Source organism: Lynx canadensis, chromosome X (assembly GCF_007474595.2).
Source record: "Lynx canadensis isolate LIC74 chromosome X, mLynCan4.pri.v2, whole genome shotgun sequence".
Classification (NCBI taxonomy): Eukaryota; Metazoa; Chordata; class Mammalia; order Carnivora; family Felidae; genus Lynx; species Lynx canadensis.
This window is the reverse complement of record NC_044321.2, coordinates 9,544,828-9,566,840: the sequence shown is the minus strand read 5'-3', so window position 1 is coordinate 9,566,840 and position 22,013 is coordinate 9,544,828. Positions and strand designations below refer to the sequence as shown.

The 22,013-nt window shown below is 44.5% G+C and overlaps 1 pseudogene; it reads left to right on the top strand.

The window, feature by feature from the left end:
* The first annotated feature begins 10,480 nt into the window (after positions 1-10,480).
* Positions 10,481-11,475, top strand: LOC115507314 (annotated as a pseudogene).
* Positions 11,476-22,013: the final 10,538 nt, after the last annotated feature.

The window sequence follows — 22,013 nt, the reverse complement described above, 5'->3', positions numbered from 1 at the left end:
GATAGGATATGAAGGTTTGGAGGTTAAGATTTGAAGAATGAATGGGAATTTCGCAGGCACACAAATCAGGGAAGTCATTGTGGGGAAATGGTATGTGTGAGGGTCCAAACAAAGGAGAGAATGGCATTCTGAGGGCATGACTCTCAATGAGTCCCGCTGGCGTGTGCCATGTAATGGGACAGGGCGGGGAACATGACTCAGAAGCCAGAGCACAGAAGCTGTTAAGTCCAGGCTCAAAGGTTGGGGTTTCCCTCATAGGCAGCGGAGAGGTGTTGCATTTTGAGTGAGAGATTTTTCATTTCTGAAGAAATGGGGAGACCACTTGTCTAAATAATCCAACCCCCCCCCCACACCGCGCGCTTTTATACCAGGTTTCATTCTCACAAGGAGGAAAGTCCTGTGAAAACGCTGTCTTGTACAGAAACAAAGGCTAGGACGACGGGTTTGTGTCTATATTGGTTAATCCTGCCGAGCTGAAAATGTGACAACCGTACGGGCACAAATGTCACGGGAGCCCAGAGATCTGTGGGGTGCAGGGGGCACAGGAAGCTCCCGGTGTCTTCGTTGACGAAAGTGTTAAGATGTCTACCCTCAAGTCGTGAACTTCTCCAGGGAACTCTTAACAGCTTTCTTCATCCTTGGCCCCAAGGGAAGACCATTTTAACATCTGTGAAGGTCATCCCGCGCCCTTGCTGCCTGACCAGAGGGGACACGTGGATTTCAAAGTGTTTAGGCCCTGATGGTTACCCAAGAAGCCCATGTGGCATGACCCATGCTTCTGCTTCAAGTGTGGAGGTAGAAGAACGGAGCGAACAATTAAGGATGGTCCTGCCTCTAGGGAGGAGTCATGTATTGTCGCTGTCCCTTTCATAGAGGCAGAGGAATGGAGAACATATTTAAGGATGGCCTGGCTTCCAAATTGGAGTCACTCTCAAGCTGAACAGAGAAGAAAATTACACCCAAGGCATTTGCTAAATAAGGACGAAGAAAAGTATCGTGCCCTGCTTATCCTCTCCCTGGCTGTCGTGTGAGGCCCCTTTCCCACCCAGCCAGTAGATTTGTTATATAGCACGCAGGCAGTACATGGAACTTCGTAAATCAGAACGAGAAGACTTCTTCTGTCACTTTAACATCTTTAAAAATAATGAATATATCACTCTTCTAATTTTTCTCCCTAAGCCTCGAATTTTAAAATTGAAATCGATCTAAGAAAAAAAAAAAAAACCATCACGTTTAAACGGGGGTGGAAAGATTAGAACACGAAGACGTCTCATGGCATCACCCGAGATGAACTCTGGACCCTCTGCCGTGTCCTCTGACGACAGGACACAGGCATGTGGGGCTCCAGCCTACCCAGCGCTATTCTGCATTGGAATATTTTTCCAAAGGCAATTCCTATGTCTGCTGGAAACCACTCTCTCTCTCACATAACAACAAACCCATAGTCAACGACAGTGCGAATTAGTTCTAAACCTCATGGTTGTTATTTACCAGGGTTTGCAAATATTTGAAAACATGACATTGACAAAGAGCTTGCGCTGGCTTCCCCTCCCCCCCCCCCCCCCCCCCCCCCAACCTCAAGGTAAACTCTTCTTCCTGATCATGAATTCATCAAAGTGTTCAGATCCTGGAAGATCCTGGAAGAATCCAATTTGTGGTACGTATGTGTATATTTGAAGGAAATAGAGTTGGTGGAAAACAACTAACTGGAACCGAGGATAGAATTATCCACATCAAATTAAAAAAAAATTTTTTTTTTAATGACTTTGAGGGAGAGAGCGAGAGAGCATGAGCAGAGGAGGGGCAGACAGAGGGGGAGAGGGAGAATCCCAGGCAGGCTCCATGCTGTGAGTGTGGAGCCTGACCCGGGGCTCGATCCCAAGAATCATGAGATCATGACCTGAGCCAAAATCACGAGTCAGATGCTTAACTGACTGAGCCACCCAGGTGCCCCTCAACCGTCTATATTTATCATGCATGGCCTTACTACTGATTAATTTAGTAACATAAAAGATACACTTCATATATCTATATCTGTATGTAGATATATATATATAGAGAGATACAACTGTTTTTTAAGCCTACTTGTTTGTTTTGAGAGACAGAGAGAGACAGAATGTGAGCAGGGGAGGGGCAGAGAGAGAGGGAGAGAGAAAATCCCAAGCAGGGCCCGCACTGTCAGCCCAGAGCCCGATGCTGGGCTCAAACTCACCAACTGTGAGATGATGACCTCAGCCAAAACCAGGAGTCCGACGCTTAACGACGGAGCCACCCAGGTGCTCCCTATCCACATGAAATTTTAAATCTCCAGAATGTTCCAGAGAGAAGAGAGAAACTCACTGGTGTTCCCTTGAGCAGGGGAGTTGGCTTTTTCCTAAACTACCCACCATTCTAATGCCTCAGAATTGTCACAAGGCACCTTCAAACCCTCATGTGATGGACAGATTAGATAAAAAAAGTCAAACTGCTGTACCTGAAGGCCATTTCAGCCTTTCTTTAGCAAGGAGAGCATAAACGAAATTTTCTTTGCACACCTGAGTGATATGAGGTTTGATGCACGCATTATCCTTAGAAGATTCTATTCTTTCTGCCTGCCTGCTCACGTGTGCTTTTAGCTCCGAACCTCCTTCTGAAAAGATGTCATTTTCATCTGTCCCCAGAAATAAAACCTTTCACCCTTGTCTTTCCGGGCTTTAGTGTCTAATGCGTTGACTAGTTTTGTCAGCACACAATGAAGCAGTAAGCAGGTACTGGGGGGCTAGGAAAGATCACAGGGTCCGGAGATCAAGACCGAGATCCTCACGGTGGCTCGGCAGCCCCGGGTGCGATGGAACAATGACTCGTATTTTTGTATTTATGCCACACCTCTCAAAACACACGCGCGCACACCCTAATTTCCAATAAACACACACACGAGATTGGCTGTGTATAATAGGAGCCGTAGACGAAAATTGTAAAGCAGCAGAGAAGTTGAATACGCAAGCTACCAAGGTTAATACAGTTACTCTTAAGAAAAAGAAAATTTAACGTGGCCGAAAATGTAAGCAGGACAGTTACGCGTGAAGCTTCTTAGTTTGCAGAGGCGGTTTCTCTTAATGCTAAAATCTAAATCCTTTATTCGGGAGACTTTGCATGACACGTTACACGATGATTTAAATAGTTTCACAAAAAAATCAAGAATGTTATGGTCAAATGGCTACTTAGCGCGAATATTGGCCAAGAACGGGTTCTAAAATGGAGATTGTTAAGCAATATCATGGATATTTTCTTTTCTTCTTTTTTAATGTTTATTTATTTATTTGGGGGGATGGGGGGAGGAGCGAAGAGAGAGAGAGGGAGAAAATACCAAGCAGGTTCTGTGCTGTCAGCACAGAGCCCGACGTGGCACTTGGTCTCATGAACTATGAGACCATGACCTGAGCTGAAATCAAGAGTCAGATGTTCAACCGACTGAGCCACCCAGGTGCCTTTATAGATATTTTCTTCTTCTTTTTCTTAATGTTTATTTATTTTTGAGAGAAAGACAGAGTCCGAGTGGGGGAGGGGCAGAGAGAGAGAGGGAGACACAGAGTCCGAAGCAGGCTCCAGGCTCCGAGCTGTCAGCACAGAGCCTGACTCGAGGCTCGAACTCATGGACTGTGAGATTGTGACCTGAGCGGAAGTCAGACGCTTAACCGACTGAGCCACCCAGACGCCCCTCATTCTTACTTTGAAAGTACAATTGCTGTTAGAACGCAGGAAGCTCTTGTTTGTAATGCTTTAATTAAGAAGCATACATGTTGCTATATTGAAATATCTGGATAACTGAATTTCAGAGTAAGTGGTTTCTTTGTAACACTCTATGTGTTTTGTTCATGCATTTAAATACTCACTCTGGGCAAGGTCCTATAGACTTCACCAGACCACCGTCGGGCTCCATAGCACAGAAAAAAAAAAAAAAAAAAAAAATCAGACACCTGCTCCAGAGAGGTAAGAAACTAACCTAACATGGTACAGAACTTTCTGATGATCAGGGCGACTGCATGGCTCCGTGGGTTAAGCGTCCGACTTTGGCTCAGGTCATGATCTCACGGTTCATGGGTTCACGCCCCACGGTGCGGAGCCTGCCTGTGATTCTCTCTCTCTCCTTCTCGCTCTCTGCCCTTCTCCCGCTTGCACTTTCTCTCTCTCAAAATAAACAGATAAATGAACTTAAGAAAAAAAAAAAAGAACTTTCTGATGATCTAACTTGGTACAAGTAAAGGCTTAGCAAACCTAGAAGGGAGATGATGACATAGTATGTCTCTTAAATTATAAACCTCTTTCTGGTAAAAAAAAAAAAAAAAAAAAAATCCCATGAGCTTGAGTATTCGCTCAGGTTAGGAAGAGGAGTCAGTGCGTGAAATGAAAGGGGCCCTCCACCCTGCTTTTTAAATCGTATCCTGTTCATTGAGGGACTAAAGCTTGAACATTTTACTTTGCCTGTAAGAGAAGGGCCTTTGCTGTTTTTATCTGGGACCATTTCCTTCTGCATTAATACGTTACGGGGCAACCAATCAGCTGAATAATGGGAAAATGGCCCCAGAGCGGGCCAGATCCTGATATTATCTGTTACAGTTTAATATCAGACATGATATGCCATCGCAGGCCCCCTACTGTGCCCGTAATCCTCTCGAGTATCCTTCCGCGACATTCTGACGCCCGTGTGGAAGGCTGGGATGTACCATTGCTCCCATGTGCATGGCTCTCTTCCCGCAGAACCTCCTTCAACTGCTTCCCCCCCTACCCCCCGACATCTGCTGGGGCCAGAATTCCAGTACTCCGCTCTCTTATCGTTGAGCGTTTTTCTAGCATCAAACACTACTTGTTTCGTAAAGCACGGTAATCCTGGCTCTAGCCTATTTCATGTTCATTGCAGGAAATATTTAAGTACCTTGTTATTAAAGCATGCCACACATCAGGAAGAATGTGGCCGTGATAGGTGGAAGCTTGATGAATTTTTTTTACAAAGTGAACATACCTGCGTAAACGGTACCCAGATGGAGAAACTGCCACCTATACCCCAGAAGCTCTCTTGTGACCCCCTTCCTGGCCCTATACCCTCCAACCTACCGAGAGTGACCACAGGGCTGACTTCTAACAGCACAGGTCAGTTTTCCCTGCTTTTCATACTGTATGGAAATGCAATCGTCAAGTATTGCATTCACGCCTGGCTTCTTTCGCTTAACACTGTTTGTGGGATTCAGGTTAGTGGAAAGTTTTCAACTTGAAAGTTTAATTCTTGTTTATCCCTTTTGAGGGTTCGTGTCTGGTATGGGGAAGAGAACAAAAATATTTCTTTTAGAAATGTTGACTCTCAGAGGCCCTAAGACTCTAACGCTCGTGGTTTAGATAGCACTATTTTTTCCTTGTTCTGGGCGTTCTTTTTCTTAGAAACTGAGCTCTGATTATAATTCTGTTTCCTGTTTTAAGAGTCAGCACTGAGTACAATAAAGCTGTGGGCTTGGGTATGTTGGACGCCTTGCAGAGAAATTGTATCTGAACTCTTGAAAGCGATTCTACTTAGAAGTTAGACTTTACTGCCATTCAAGGCCACCCAGGACAGCACAGTTGCCCGTTTAAAGCCAGCTGGGGTGTACTACGTTATGACTTGTTTAAAATCCTTTTTCGTCCCTGCTTCTCTGTGTTACATGCCTTATAACGGAGACGAGTAGAATCAACACGGGACCGTGGGAAGAACGCTGGGCAAGCGATACAAGACTGGGTTTGGGTTCCAAACACGGGCTCATCCAGCTGTGTCACCCTAGTTCTCGGAGCCTCACCTCTCAGGCTTGACGGAAAGAACGAGGCAACGTATATAAAGTCTTCGCAGACGGTCCTGGGCCGCGCAGTTGCAGGGCACCCTCCATCACCCCAGTCTCTCATTCCGCGCAAGCTGTTCTTATCCACAGATTCCTTCTGTCTACTTACCGCTTCTTTTCCATGACCTTCACTCTGCTCGCCTGCTCGACCTCCTTTCCTCCCTGTACTTCGAGGCCTAGCTCCAAGTCCAACATGTTCTTGAAGTTTCTGCCAGGAGTGCGATCACTCCTTTCTCTGTGTTGGCTGATTTCCATGGTGTACATGTCTTCACCATGGCTGATTTCAAGCTACCAACATGATTTCAGTCAACTCACAACATCCCTGAGTTTTGAACAGTTAGATCTTATGGGCCAGCCTGAGCTGGAAGAAACATTCTAACTTTCTTCCTGATGCGTAAGAACATCTGATATTTGATTTTGTAAAAGTCATCCTGTTACTTCCTAATCTCCCGGAAGAAAGTGGGATATGAATGTTTTGCAAGAATACAGGAACATGGACAGATGCTAGGAGCCAATGCCTACTTTTTCAGAAAGATCTTGCTCAGTCTGTCAAGTGCAGCCAACGGCAGAAATGATTTCATCTCTAGCGTGCGTGTGACCTGGTGTCACCTTAGTTAGAAATGCCACTCTTCTAACCGTAGGGCTGTGCTGCAATTTTAATTTGAAAAATGAAAATGTTCCCACAGTGGAAAATTTCTTCCCCACGTGTTGAAGCTTTGAGTAAAGGCTCTCAACTGGTGAGGTGAAGGACGATGGTCTGCAAGGTGTAGGACACTGGTCAGAGCTCCAGGACGGCATGAGAGGGAGGTCAGACCACCAGAGATATTTCCTGAAGAGAAAGGCACCACAAAGTGACGAGAGACCCTTTATATTTCTTGAGTGCTTTGAGAGATTTTATACCCTAGTCTCACCAATATGCCTAAAATCTCCCAGTAATCTCAGGCTGTCAGAAAAACACAGTCTCTTAAAAAACCGTACGAAGTTCATTTTTAACAATACATGTCTCCGTAGAGAAAGCAGTCTGGTTTAGTGAGGTCAGAAGATTCTCCAAAGTGTCAAATAAGATTCATCCTAAAAGGCAACTGACGGAATGGGAAAAGATATTTGCAAATGACACATCAGACAAAGGGCTAGTATCCAAAATCTATAAAGAACTCACCAAAGTCCACCCCCGAAAACCAAATAATCCAGTGAAGAAATGGGCAGAGGACATGAATAGACCATTCTCTAAAGAAGACACCCGGATGGCCTGCAGGCACATGAAAAGATGCTCAACGTCACTCCTCATCAGGGAAATAAAAATCAAAACCACACTCAGATATCACCTCATGCCGGTCAGAGTGGCTAAAATGAACAAATCAGGAGACTATAGATGCTGGCGAGGATGTGGAGAAACGGGAACCCTCTTGCACTGTCGGTGGGAATGCAAACTGGTGCAGCTGCTCTGGAAAACAGTGTGGAGGTTCCTCAAAAAATTAAAGATAGAACTACACTACAACCCAGCAATAGCATTGCTAGGAATTTACCCAAGGGATACAGGAGTGCTGAGGCATAGGGGCACTTGTACCCCAATGTTTATAGCAGCACTCTCAACAATAGCCAAATTATGGAAAGAGCCTAAATGTCCATCAAGTGATGAATGGATAAAGAAATTGTTGTTTATATACACAATGGAATACTAGTTGGCAATGAGAAAGAATGAAATCTGGCCTTTTGTAGGAACATGGATGGAACTGGAGAGTGTTATGCTAAGTGAAATAAGTCATACAGAGGAAGATACCGTATGTTTTCACTCTTATGTAGATCCTGAGCAACTTAACAGAAGACCATAGGGGAGGGGAAGGAAAAAAAAAAGTTAGGGAGGGAGCCAAATCATAAGAGACTTAAAAACTGAGAATAAACTGGGGGTTGATGGGGGGTGGGAGGGCGGGGAGGGTGGATGACGGGCATTGAGGAGGGCACCTGTTGGGATGAGCACTGGGTGTTGTATGGAAACCGATTTGACAATAAATTTCATATTAAATAAAATAAAGTACCCAAAGTAGAAAAAAAAAAAAAAAAGATTCATCCAAGACGTGAGAAATTTGGACTTTTTACTTAGCCTGAGTCAGACCTTGGGAAATTTATTATCGCTGGGTCACAAGGAAAGAGCCAGGTGAAATGCACATGAGCTGATGTATGAGGGCCATATTAAGGAAGAACCGAACTATGCTATGCTAGCTGGGCCCTGATCCTTTGTTTTCTAACTGAGACAGAACTAGGAAACTGACCTACATGCCAATCATTTATTTTCGTTTTTTCTTGAATTAAAAATGAGCTCACTGTACAAAAGTGGCTGGTTTCCACAGCAGGGGGTGGGGGTGGGAATCAAGGGAATGATACAAATGGTTTGTATTCAAAGGGCCTCTGTAAACAATGAAAAGCAATTCTCTGGAACCACAGAACTCAAAATAAATAAAGCGTGTGGGCACTTTGGGCAGAAATCATAAGGGTTTGAGATGTTGAAGTCACAGCTCGTGGTGGCTGAATGTGCCCTTATTTAGAAATGGGATCATTGCAGATTAATTACTTAAGATGATATCATACTCAAAAATCTTCAACAAAATACCAGCAAACCCAGTTTAAGAGCATATCAAAAGGATTATATTCCACGACCAAGTGGGATTTGTTCCTGGAATATAAGAGTGGTTCAGCATACGAGAATTAATAGAATGTGGGACAAAAGCCACACGATCCTTTCAATCTATGCAGGAAAAGCATTTGGCAAGATCCAACACCCTTTCATGATAAAAAACAGTCAACATACCAAGAGTAGAAGGAAAGTATATCCACATAATAAAAACCACATATGAAAATCCCATAGCTGGGGTGCCTGGAGGGCGCAGTCAGTTAAGTGTCCGACTTCGGTTCAGGTCCTGATCTCACAGTTTGTGGGTTCGAGCCCCGTGTCAGGCTCTGTGCTGACAGTCAGAGCCTGGAGCCTGCTTTGGACTCTGTGTCTCCCTCTCTTTCTGCCCCTCCCCTATGCTCTCTCTCTCAAAAATGAATAAACATTAAAAAAAATTTAAAAAAGAAAAGAAAATCCCATAGCTAACATCCTACTTGGTAGTAAAAGACAAAAAATTTCCCCTAAGATCATGAACAAGAGAAGAATGCCCGCTCTTGCCACTTCTATTCAACATAATATTGGAAGTCCCAACCAGAGAGATCAGGTAAGAGAAAGAAAGAAAAGGCATTCAAATTGGACAGGAAGGAGTAAAATTATCTTTGTTTGCCGAGGACATGAGCTTATACAGGAAAACTAAAAAGATCCCCATAAACAGTGTTAGAACTAATAAATGACTTAGCAAAGTTGCAGGATACAAAGTGAACGTGCTAAGATCAACTGTGTTTCTAATGCACTGACAATGAGCAATCTGAAAAGAAAATGTTAAAATATTTACAATAGCATCACAAACAATACTTAGGAATAAACTTAACCAAGGAGGTGAAAGATTTATATGCTGAAAGCTACAAAACATTGCTGAAAGAAGTTAAAGACTTCAATAAATGGAAAGACATCTGTGCTCATGGATTGGAAAACTTAATATTATTAAGATATCAATACGATTAAAAGCGATCTACAAATTCAATACAAGCCCTATCAAAATCCCAGTTGTACTTTTTGCAGAAAAAAAAATATCCATCCTAAAATTCATGTGAAATCTCAAGGGACCCCACATAGTCAAAACAATCTTGAAAAAGCTGAATAAAGTTGGAGGTCCCACACTTGGTGATTTCAAAGCATATTTTAAAGCTATCGTAATCAAAACAGGGTGGTACTGGCATAAAGACAGACTTGTAGACCAATGGAAGAGGATAGAGAGCCCCCCAGATAAACCCTCATGTATATGGTCAAATGGTCTTCCACATAGGTCCAAGACCATTTGATGGGGAAAGGCTAGTTTTTTCAACTAATAACGTTGGCAAAACTGGATATCCACATGCAAAAGAGGGAAATTGAACCTTTCTCTTATACCGTATACAAAAATTAACTGAAGGGGTACAGGATGAGATGCCCCAAAATGTGCCACTTTGGCCTAAAGATTATTTTGACTTAAAAGTAATCGAAACCCAGCAGACGCAGGAAAAGCTCTCTGCCTCCCCCATAACTGCCCACGCTGCCCTTGGAAAGGAGAGCCCATACCAGGAAGACAGCTATTAACCGACTCCCCTTTACCTAAGAGACTCATATGCACAATAGGGCAACCTTATTTTGCCAAACATCTTTCACCTTCTTGCTAATGAGCTTTCTTCCCTTCGTGTCCTCAGGCCCCCATGTTTTTCCTTAGCTCATATGAGCTTCGTGTTGCCTCATTGTCTTCGGAATCTCCCGTCCCTGTGGACTCCCTGTACCTATGCTATTAAATCTGAGCTTCTCCCGTTAATCTGTCTCATATCAATTTGATTCTAAGCCCAGCTAGAAGACCTGGGAGGGCAGAGGACCGTCTTCCTCCCCAACAAAAACATAAAGGAAGAGCTTTGTGACTTTGGATTTGACAATGATTGCTTGGAAATGACACCAAAAGTACAGAAAACAAAAGTCATAACAGACAAATGGGATTCTCTCAAACTTTGTGTATTGCTCTTTCTCATGGCGCCTTGGAGGCGGTAGGCAGCTTTAGGATGAAGCTGAACATCTCCTTCCCAGCTACCGGTTGCCAGAAACTCATTGGAGTGAATGATGAACGCAAACTTCGTACCTTTGATGAGAAGCATATGGCTACAGAAGTTGCTGTGGATGCTCTGAGTACAAAATGGAAGGGTTACATGGTCCGAATCAGTGGTGACGATGACAAATAAGGCTTCCCCACGAAGCAGGGTGTCTTGACCTGTGGCCGTGTCTGCCTGCACCTGAGTCGGGGCATCCCCAGTCCAGACCAAGGAGGACTGGAGAAAGAAAGCACAAATCTGCCCAGGGATGCATTGGGGATGCCGATCTCAGTGTTCTCAACTTGGTCATTGTGAAAAAAAGAAAAAAAGCGGGGGAGAAGGATATTCTTGGACTCACTAGTACTACCGTGCCTCGTCGCCTGGGGCCCCAAAGAGCTAGTGGAATCCGCAAACTTTTCAGTCTCTCTAAAGAAGATGGTGTCTGCCGATATGTTGTGAAAAAGCCCCTAAACAAAGAAGGGAAGAAACCTAGAACCAAAGCGCCCGAGATTCAGCATCTCTTTCCTCCACGTGTCTTCCAACAGACACGTCGGTGTATCACTCTGAAGAAATAGCATGCTAAGAAAAATAAGGAAGAGACTGCAGAGCACGCTAAACTTTTGGCCAAGAGAATGAAGGAGGCCAAAGAAAACCGCCAGGAACAGATTGCCAAGAGACGGAGACTGTCCTCTGTGTCTTGGGAACTTCTTTTTTTTTTTTTTTTTAATGTTTTTTAACATTCATTCATTTTTGAGAGACAGAGTGAGAGTCCGAAGCAGGCTCCAGGCTCTGAGCTGTCAGCACACAGGCCCAACACGGGGCTCGAACCCACGAACCGTGAGCCTGTGACCTGAGTCGACGTTGGATGCTCAACCGACCGAACCACCCAGGCGCCCCTCATCTCTTGAGAACTACCTCCAGGTCTGAGTCCAGTCAAAAATGAGATTTTCTAAGAGCAACAAATAAGACCAGACATCGACAAGCAAACAAAGTTTGTGTATCAAAGGATGTCATCAACAAAAACTAACTCAAAAGTTAACAAAAAAACCTAAAAACGCAACGTGTGGGATGGGAGAAAATCTTTGTAGATCATCTACCTGATAAAGGGTGAATAATTAGAGCACAGAACCCCTACAACTCAATAACAACTCACAAATAACATGATTTAAAAACGGCCAAAATTCTGGAACAGACATTTCTACAAATGGCCAACAAGCGTATGAAAAGATGCTCAACGTCACTCATCATTAGAGAAATGCACATCAACAACCCCAATGAGATACAACTGCTTCATACCCATTACGATGGCTGAAGGAAAGGAAAGGAAAGGAAAGGAAAGGAAAGGAAAGGAAAGGAAAGGAAAGGAAAGGAAAGGAAAGGAAAGGAAAGGAAAGAAAAAAGAAAACAAGTATTGGTGAAAATGTGAGTGATTGAGACCCTGGTGTACTGTTGACGAGATTGTAAGATGGTGGGACCCCCACGACAGAGTACGACGATTCCACTTCTGGGTATATATCCAAAAGAATGGCAAGAAGGGTCTCAAAGATGGCTTGTTCTAAAGGAAACAAACTGTTGTGTTTTGGTTAGTCCTGTGGAGGACCTGAAGCCATCAGCCCACTGGAACAGGGGCATGCCAATAACCCCGTGGGGGAGCCTGCAAGTTGGTTCTTCCAGCCCCGCTCACATGCTCAGGTGACTGCTGCTGGTCAACAGCTTGACCGCAAGCCCAAAAGAGCCCGAGAGCCATCACCCAGCTGAGATGCTGTTGAATTCCTGCTCCCCAGAAGTGGTGACATAATAAATGTTGGCTGGCTTCAACTACTATGGTTTGGGGTCGTTTGTCATGTAACAATACCAAACTAACAGATAACCGTAGCACTAACGCTGTGAATGGAACGAAGACATTCAAACATCACACAGAGACCCATCCCTGTTTTTCAGCTTGGGCTGTTGTTGTGCATTTATGGGGAAAAGAAAGAGTTCATTGTTAAGAGTGCTTTTTAAATGCACATAAGCATGATTGTTTCCATAGTGGTGGGAATGTCATAATCAAATATGCAAACTAGAACACACGGAAGATTACATGGGATCCCATCAGAATGTGACCATTGGTGTTCAAAGGACCAAAATATTGTAAACTGTTTTTGAATAACTGAAGAATGTTGGCCTCATGCGCCCTAGCAATATTTTCATTTTATATTCAAGATATTCAGATTATATGCTGCATTTCTCGCTGGCATTGCATGCTCCAGATCACAGAACATTGCCTCCCCTCATCATGATTTGAGAACATTCTATTTCACTGCAATTACAATTTTCAGGAATGGCAGCTGATGAATAATCACAGGAAAATTGCTTTAGTGCTGTTCCATAAAATCTACATGTTCCCAAACCTGGCATCTGTGGAGATTGTAGCCTCATGCGTGGCTTGAAGATCCAAATGAAATCTGGGGCGCCTGGGTGGTTCAGTCTGTTAAACCTCTAACTTCAGCTCAGGTCATGATCTTGTGGTTCGTGGGTTCGAGCCCCACGCCATGCTCTGTGTGGACAACTCAGAGCCCGGAGCCCGCTTCGGATTCTGTGTCTCCCTGTCTCTTTGCCCCCTCCCCGTTCATGCTCTCTCTCTCTCTCTCTCTCTCTCTCTGTCAAAAATAAACATCAAAAAATTGTTTTAAAGATCAAAATGAAATCTAAATGTATTTTATAAGATTTCCTTTGAACACCTTGCCTGCTTTACCAGCATCGGGCAAAGGAACATTAGTATTCTTTGTATTATCTATTCAAACAATTTTTTTTTATTTCCCAAAATTGTCATTAAAAAATATAGACCGTATAGATCCTTCTTAAAATGAAAGGTTGGAATAGATTGCAGATAATTTTTAAGGCCCATTTTATAGACTTCAAGTGTATCTAGGAAGTGACTCATGGACCTAAAATGAGGCGTCTTAGGGCTTTTCCAGAAACCCTCTGATCACCTAGTACGTGGCCTTCTGGGGAGGGGCCAGCTCTCCCAAATAGTCAGAATGGAAAGCAGACTGACCCTGAATTAGATACAAGACATTCTGCTGAGGATGGAATCGATGATAAGAATGCCCTAGAACCCAGGCTGTTTGCTGTGGTTCCCTAGCAGGCAGGCTGATTTTTTTTCTGAGTGAAGACAGAACCATCCGTGTGTGGCCAATCCACACAGTGGGTACAAAGCTGCAATAAGGATGTGTATGTGGTGCAGGGGGTGGGGGTGGGGGGGTAAAACAGATCTGAAAAGGAGAAGCCCCCTTTGGGGACCACTTTATATGAGCCCAGAGACCCCAGTGAGGGGACAGTAAACCCCGGATAAGTTGGAAGGGCTGTTTCCAGGCTCCCTTCTACTGACATGGGCCGTGTTTGAGGACTCAGAACCTTAGAAGCCGACAGAGAAGAGTCTTTGCCAAGATGCAAGGAATGACTCTTGATCTCGGGATCGTGAGTTCAAGTCCCCCGTTGGGTGTAGAGAGCACTGAAAAAAATAAATAAATAAAATCACTTAAAAAAAAAAAGAAGCCACTAAATACGGAGGAAATACACCAGTTATTTGAACAGAGAGAATTTAATATAGTCAGTTAGGTAGATGTTGGCGGACTGGGAAGTCGTGGAAGGAAGACCGCCGTGTCACAGAAGTCGTCACTGCTGCTCGAAGTAGAAGTTGGGGCGCTCAGAACCCCAAATCTGTGAGCAGAGGCCCGTCCTCCGTCCTTCGTGCATCTCCCTCGAGCCGGCACCCCTCCCCGGATTGGCCAAACCATGAGACAGGTGGCAGGGGGGCAGTGGGGTTCGCAGAGTCCCAGCCCCAGCACCAGAGGGCAGAGTACAGAAAGCAGGGCTTGCGGGGCACCTGGGTGGCTCAGTCGGTTAAGTGGCCGACCTCTGATTCGGGCTCAGGTCGTGATCTCACGGTTCGTGAGTTTAAGCCCCGTGTCGGCTCCGTGCTGTGACAGTGCCCAGCCTGCTTGGGATTCTCTCTCTTTCTCTCCCTCTCTCTCTGCCCCTCCCGTGCGCTCTAAGTAAATAAGTGAACGTATAAAAAAGAAAAAAAAGGAAAGCAGGGCTCGCGCCGAGAGACTACGGCTTAATAACTAGTCTAAGGAGACCATACAAGAAAGAGGGCCTGTGGTCCCGCATGACCTGGGAGCCCAGCGCAGGGGGATGGACCCTGCTAACAGAGAGTAGCAGGGGGCCATGGAATGCACCCTCCTGTGAAAAATACTGAACCCAGGGATTGGACCCAGGGGGCAGCGGAAGGCACGGGGGTGGGGGTGGGGGCGGGGGCAGGGATAGTTGGGTCGTTATACTCATGTCATGCTTTGTATTTGTGTTCTTTTTTCTTTTTTTTTTTTTTTTAATTTTTTTTTTTTCAACGTTTATTCATTTTGGGGACAGAGAGAGACAGAGCATGAACAGTGGAGGGGCAGAGAGAGAGGGAGACACAGAATCGGAAACAGGCTCCAGGCTCTGAGCCATCAGCCCAGAGCCCGACGCGGGGCTCGAACTCCCGGACCGCGAGATCGTGACCTGGCTGAAGTCGGACGCTTAACCGACTGCGCCACCCAGGCGCCCCTCTTTTTTCTTTTTTTATGTTTCTTTATTTTTGACATAGAGGCAGAGCATGAGCGGGGGAGGGGCAGAGAGAAAGGAAGAGAGAATCCGAAGCAGGCTCCAGGCTCTGAGCTGTCAGCCCAGAGCCCGACGTGGGGCTTGAACTCCCGAACCGTGAGATCATGACCTGAGCCAAAGTTGGACGCTCAACCAACCGAGCCACCCAGGCGCCCGCCCCATGGATTTGTAGTCGAATACACATTTATATACCTTGGGAGAGAGTTGGGGAAGCAATACTTTAACGCTGCCTTCAACTGCCACTGCTCAGACCTTCCATGGCCATCCTCAGTGCGCCCAAATGGACCCTGGTCATTGTTTCCTCACTTAAGATCCCCTGAACCATTCTGAACTCTCCCAGTTTGGGGCTCTAACGCCCCCCGCCCCTTACAACAAAGGAAAGTTTCCACTTAGGGAAAGACACTCATTGCCGCGTTTCTTGTAGAATCGAGATATCGAGCCACTACCGAAATGGGTCTTCCCTCTTTCCCCTTGACCTCATACCACGGAAGGGGTAGGTAGATCCACATAGAGAAAGGCGTGATTATTCCCCAGCGGCCCTGATTCTGCCGAAGTAGATTCCAGAGAGAAGTGCCCATAGCCGTGGTTTCAAAAGACGCAAGACCTTTTGACGCCCAGAAGAAAAGGTGCTTTTATGACCCGAGTAGGATGAGTCCTAAAGATACGAGCACAGCTCCAAACAGGATTAGAACTGGAACAAATTGGTAACAATGAAAAAAAAATTGCAGAAGATTCCAGGTTATCTCCTTGCTTTTGTTTTACTCAAAGACGTCCTCTTTTAAGCTATCAGATCTGCTTTTTAATATTTATGTTTTAACAAGGGTTCCTGGTTTTATAAAGTACAAGTGGAAAACCCTGGTGGTGGGGTACCTCCTCTCGAGGCCAGTTCCTAAGAGAAAATAGCCTTTTGAGTTTTGAGTTTGCAGTCCTATAAAGATTTTAATGAATGATAATGATGCACATAATACAAGCGTGCTGACAATATTGTTCTCTCTTTTTATTCCTGGTTGTTTCCAGAGCAGTCCTGACTAGTAATTTTTTTTTTTTTATTTATAGATCATGGCTTGTTCCAAGTCACGTGTTCTCTTCACAGTGACCCAGGAAGTAATTATAAACTCTGTCACTTTTGAGTAATAAGGTTGGGCTGTGTTTCATTCTAACATCCGGCATTTATCATATCCAGAGGATGTATAAACTTGTACGAAAAACCACCTGCCACGCCTGTGAATAAGCCTTTTTCTCATCTGTTGGGTTGGGACTCTTAACCGGAAGGCAGATTTAGGCTCGCCTGAGCTTAATCCAAAAAAGGGCTATGAAATATTCTCTTGTAATTTTTCCCTTTAAAGTTTTCCAGCGGGGGTCTTTGCCTATTGTGTATGTGCAAAAGCTCCCGAAAGCATTTCCATTTCAAGCTTTTTGCCTTTCAACTGGATCCCGGATTTCCCATGAAAGAAATCTGTCTGAGAGTCTTACGTGAATGGTGACCAACCACCCTGGGCGCCAGGGTCTTAGAACCCCAGTGCTACAACTGGGCGAGTCCCAGGCAAACCAGGACAGGTTGGTCGGCCGTCAGATGGACGGTTGTCCCCCGCAGCCATCGGGTAACAACTTCAACAGGCTTTTTTTTTTTTTTTTTTTAATTTTTTTTTTCAACGTTTATTTATTTTTTGGGGACACAGAGAGACAGAGCATGAACGGGGGAGGGGCAGAGAGAGAGGGAGACACAGAATCGGAAACAGACTCCAGGCTCCGAGCCGTCAGCCCAGAGCCCGACGCGGGGCTCGAACTCACGGACCGCGAGATCGTGACCTGGCTGAAGTCGGACGCCCAACCGACTGCGCCACCCAGGCGCCCCAAGCTTCTTTTTTTGTCTAAATTCAATCTCCATGTAACAACATGCAACAATAGCGTCTAGTAGGTTTTTGCTGTTGTTGTTGTCATAAAGCAAGCGACTTTGTTTTCGTGGAAATATAAATTTTATTGTTTAAAACAAGGATCAACAAGTCTTGCCCAACACCTGTTTTTGACGTGTTGAAATGACTACACAGAAAAGATGATGCAACAGAAATTTTCTGTAGCCTGCCCCTCAAAGCCTAAAATATTTACTATCTGTTCCTTTACAGGAAAATTTGCTGATCTCCAGTCTAAGATATATTTAGCTGTAGAAATATATAGCCAAAACACTAGGCCCATTTTTCTGATGAAATGTGTTTCTTATAAATTGCTCCAAATTCCTTTGTAAACTCTATATTATTTTGCCAGATAATGCTTTCTAAATGTAAAAAACATATAAAATGTTAAATTGTTAATATTTTTTCTAAATTCATTAATTATCACTCATAGTAATTTTTCTTTCTCAATTAAATGAAACAGTAGAAATCACATAACCAGGCCCTCTCATTTTACAGGTGAGTAAACTGAGGCTGGGCAGAATGAGGGGACTTGACGGAGCTCACCCACTGCTAGTCAGAGAAAGAGCCAGAATTAAGAACAGTGCCTCGATTCTAGCATTTTTTTTAATCTTATTTTTAAGGAAGCTCTCCACTCAACGTGGGGCTCAAACCCACAACCCCCAGGATCACACGCTCTCCCGACTGAGCCAGCCGGGCACCTGTCGCATTCTTCACATTCCACCAAGGTGCTGTTCTCATTCAGGCTGGCAATGTAAAAAATGAATCATTGCTAAGTTGTTCACGTAGCAAATACATTCTCCGGAACGATTCCCGCTCCCTACTCTCACTAGACTAAGACGGAGAAATGTCCCTACCGTCTCTATGGGGCAACACTTGCTCAGTTCACCTGCCGATGTGGTGATCTATGGTAGTTGGTGCTTTAGCCCTGGGTTTCTGGTCAGCCTCCCCACTATGGAGGCATGTTAGAATGCCCTGACCCACATGCACGTGTGTGTGTGTGTGTGTGTGTGTGTGTGTGTGTGTGTGTGTATTTTGCTTTAACGTCATCCTCAGTTATTTTAATTCAATCGGTCTGAGTGGAGCCTAAGAAATGAATATGCTTTTAAGGCTCCGTTGACTCTAATATGAACCACTGTGTTTTACAGAAGGTAAAACTATTTTTACAAACGGTGCCATAAGAAATATCTTCACCACAGAGCATGCTCTGATTCTGGAGGTGTCTCAGGCCTGACCGCTTTGCAAACCATAGCATAATTGTAATTGGGAAGTTTCAGGGGGAACAAAACTATCTATTGTGCCAGACGATAGGATTAAGATAATTGGAAGTGGATTAAAGCGATTCCCTTTGGTCTCCATTTTATGTTCTTCTTTCTAAAGTGCATTAGAATCATCTGTAATTTTTTTTTTCTGGCATCTAAAATCTAGGAAGAAGGCAGTTAGCTAAATTGTATACCAATGTATACAATAATCAGTGATCAATAGTCCTTAGAGCTTTGGATCTGGAGTGGTTTGGTCAACAGGTAAGCTACTTGGATAGAAAAACCCGTATCTAAGGAAAACAACACAGGTGGCCCTTGAACAGCACAGGTTTGAACCGAGTCTACTTATACGTGGATTTTTTTTTTCAACAAAAACAGTATACTACTCTAAATGTATTTTCCCTTCCTTATGATTTTCTGAATCACATCTTCTTTTCTCCAGCTCGCTTTATTGCTGGAATACAGTATGCCACGCGTATACAACATACGTATTAATCGACTGTTTATGTTATCAGCAAGGCTTCTGGTCAACAGTAGGCTATTAGTAAAGTTTTGGGGGAGCCCAAAGTTATACCAGAGATTTTTGACTGCGTCGGGGTCAGCGCCCCAACAGCCACATTGTTCAAGGGTCGACTGTGTATGTTTTTCTACACATCTATATCTATTTATACATGTGTATGTATATATGTATATATGAGATTACTGATATTCTGATTCGTAAATATTGAACTGAAAAAAATTTTGATCCGGGAAAACGTGATATTAAATAACACAAACCTACTACAACGGGTGATTTTAAATAAAAATTTAATTTTATACATATATATATATATAATACGCATACACATTTGAACAATGTGTATTTTACCCCAATGTGCCATATTCTAAGAGGTTATAAATATTTCCAAGTGAGGAGGAAGGATTCTTTAATCAGATTTCATGCCATTTGGAGTATATTTAAGACTCCGCTGAGCATAAAGGAAAGTTTTCACCCCTCTGTGCTCAATTTTCTAAAATTTTACACCCACTGCTTCGATGAAATCTTCCAATGATACAGCCAAAGATGAGAAATCATCACGTAGGTCCTGTTTCTTTGTCAAAAACGGTTCCATATTCTAAATTCATACAGCGAGCATGGGAACGCGAGTCCCTCAAGGTGCCCATTTGTCAGGAGCAATTAGTCTTGATAAGAATTTGTCAAGTGTATTCACAAAGGAGGCCACAGAGCAGAGCTTCTCAGCCTCAGCGCTACTGACATTTCGAACCAAAGAAGTCTTCATTTCAGCCAGAGAGAGGTTTGGATCTGGACGCGGCTCTTCCTTGTCCAGGGTCTGGGAACTGCGCCTTCGGAGGGGGAAGGGCAACGTTGAGTACGGAGCAGGTGGAGGGAGGGGGGGCCGCGGAGACATTGGTCACCCAAGAAAAGATGTCAGCATCTGTCCATCACTGCAGCCCCGGCCCGACGATCGTTTTTTCTGCTTCCGTAAGCACCAATGAGATAATGCCACCGAGCCCTGTCCTTTGTTGCCCCTGTCAGTTCCCACCACTGCGCCACCTCTGATATGTTAATGAAGAAACCCAGGGTTTTGTGTGGCTGAAAGGCTTGCAACAATCCCAACTTCTGGACAGCCTGGGCTCAGCAGAGGCTCTGCTCTCCAGGGCCCTTCCTCACCTTTTCTGCGCATGTGCCTGCGCTTAAGGAAGGGCAATGAACCATCTGGTTGCCAGAACGTTCAACAGAAAGAACGCGCACCTTGAGAGCTGCCCGGGGGGTGCCTGACTGCCCAGTCCACTCCCGGGGTGAAGCCATAAACCAGTGGCCTGAATCTGCAAGTGACCCAGGGGCACCGGTTCGCAGCGCAACTTTGACGAGAAAAATCCACGCAAGCTCTGTAAATCTGTTCTTCCTGTAGATCTGCCCCCACGTGACCGCCAAGGTTTAAAAATACCTCATGTAGGCGCTCGGAATCATAAGGTCATAGAATCAGGAAATGTTAAGCGGCAGGAGAATTTTCTTTTTTCTCTCTTGGCTCACCCTGCGTCTTCAACGTTTATTCATTGGATCGAAATCAACAGGTTTAAAGGGAACCTGGCAAGGATTCTTTGGCTAGAATCGTCTCGGCTTTCCAGAATTAGTTAATGATTATTGTGGCTTTATTCAGGCCAAGCAACACCAAAGAGTTTGTGTTTTTTTTTTAATCCAAAGAAATTCACAGCCATAACTTTTTCCCCACTCCTCCTTCCAAATTCTAAAAATTCCTAATACTGTTAACTTTTGCAAAGAAACAGTGCTGTTCTTTAAAGCCTGGATTGCCCACCGCCCAAGGTTTATTTATCTATCAAAGATTTATCGTGGTGCCACATACTCAAATAGGCCATGAAAACTCAAAGAACAGTAAGATATAGTTTCTGACCTCAGGAAAAGCATAGCGACGTTAAAGAGATAGTACGTAATACAGTGTGGCCCGTATGTGATGAAGCAGGTGTACCTGGTATTTCCAGATCACCTAAGAGGGGTAAAACCAGCTGGGAGAAGTCAAGGAAGGCTTCCTGGAGGAGGTGAGTGAACTGAGCACCAGCTGCGTGCTGGACGCCGTGTCAGGTGCCGAGGAAAAAGAAAGGAAGTGTAGGATACGACTGAGCGGATCCTTTGTTGTTGTTTTTGTTTTGTTTTACTATTTAAATGTTCCTCCTCTTGAGATAGTTCTGTTTACCTGAGAGAAGAGATGAAATCCTCATAGGGGAAAACGAAATGTCCTCTTTCTTTTCTGTCTTCCTCTTTGTGACTACGGATGTCTCTTCTGGGCCAGCAAACAGCCCTGGCAGGCCACCAGATATGCTCATTCTGCTCAGAAAAGAAAAGGCAGATGTCCTTAGTCCAGAGACGTGCCGTCAGTTTCAGAGGTGTGGGTGGTGGACCTTCTGTGGTGTTAAATGTGTCTGTCAAGCCGCCTTCATTCATTAGCTAGTTGATTAATTATTTCGCTCGCGATGTGGGCGACTACATCGTGCCAGCCTTTGGTGATGCAAAGAGGACTGAAGCCTTGCTCCTTGACCTTCAGGAGCTCTGCGTTAGGCACAGGAAACACACTCACGGACGATGCCTTAAGATGAAAGGTGACAAGGGTGTGCTAGGTATTCAAGTTACGCAGGGCAACAGAGAACGCATCGGTTGTTTGTAGAGACGTGTCACAGAGACGTGTAAACATGAGAACTTCACCGTAAGCTCTATGGTCAAACAGTGCCGTGCAATAGAACTTCCTGCGTTGATACATGAGAATGTTCTATATCTGGATTAAGATCTTGTAGCCGCTAGCCATACCTGACTATTGAGCAACCGAAATGTGGCTGGTATGACTGAGAAACTGAACTTTTATTTTTATTTCATTTATATGAATGTAAGCCTCACTCGAACAAGCCACATGTGACTACTGGCTAGTGACAACGATGTCGGAGTGCCTACAGCTGGACAGTTTTCCCAGCAGCAGCAGGGAGTGGAGGGGAGGTGGCCTGACTCTGGGAACAGATAGTGCGATTAGAGAGAGAATGATTTGTCTTCTGTTTCTTTCAGAGACAGATCTTTAGTGTCAGATAAACAATTTTGACTCTGGGCTTATGTATTCAGTATATAGACCACAAATTATTACGGGGCCAATTTA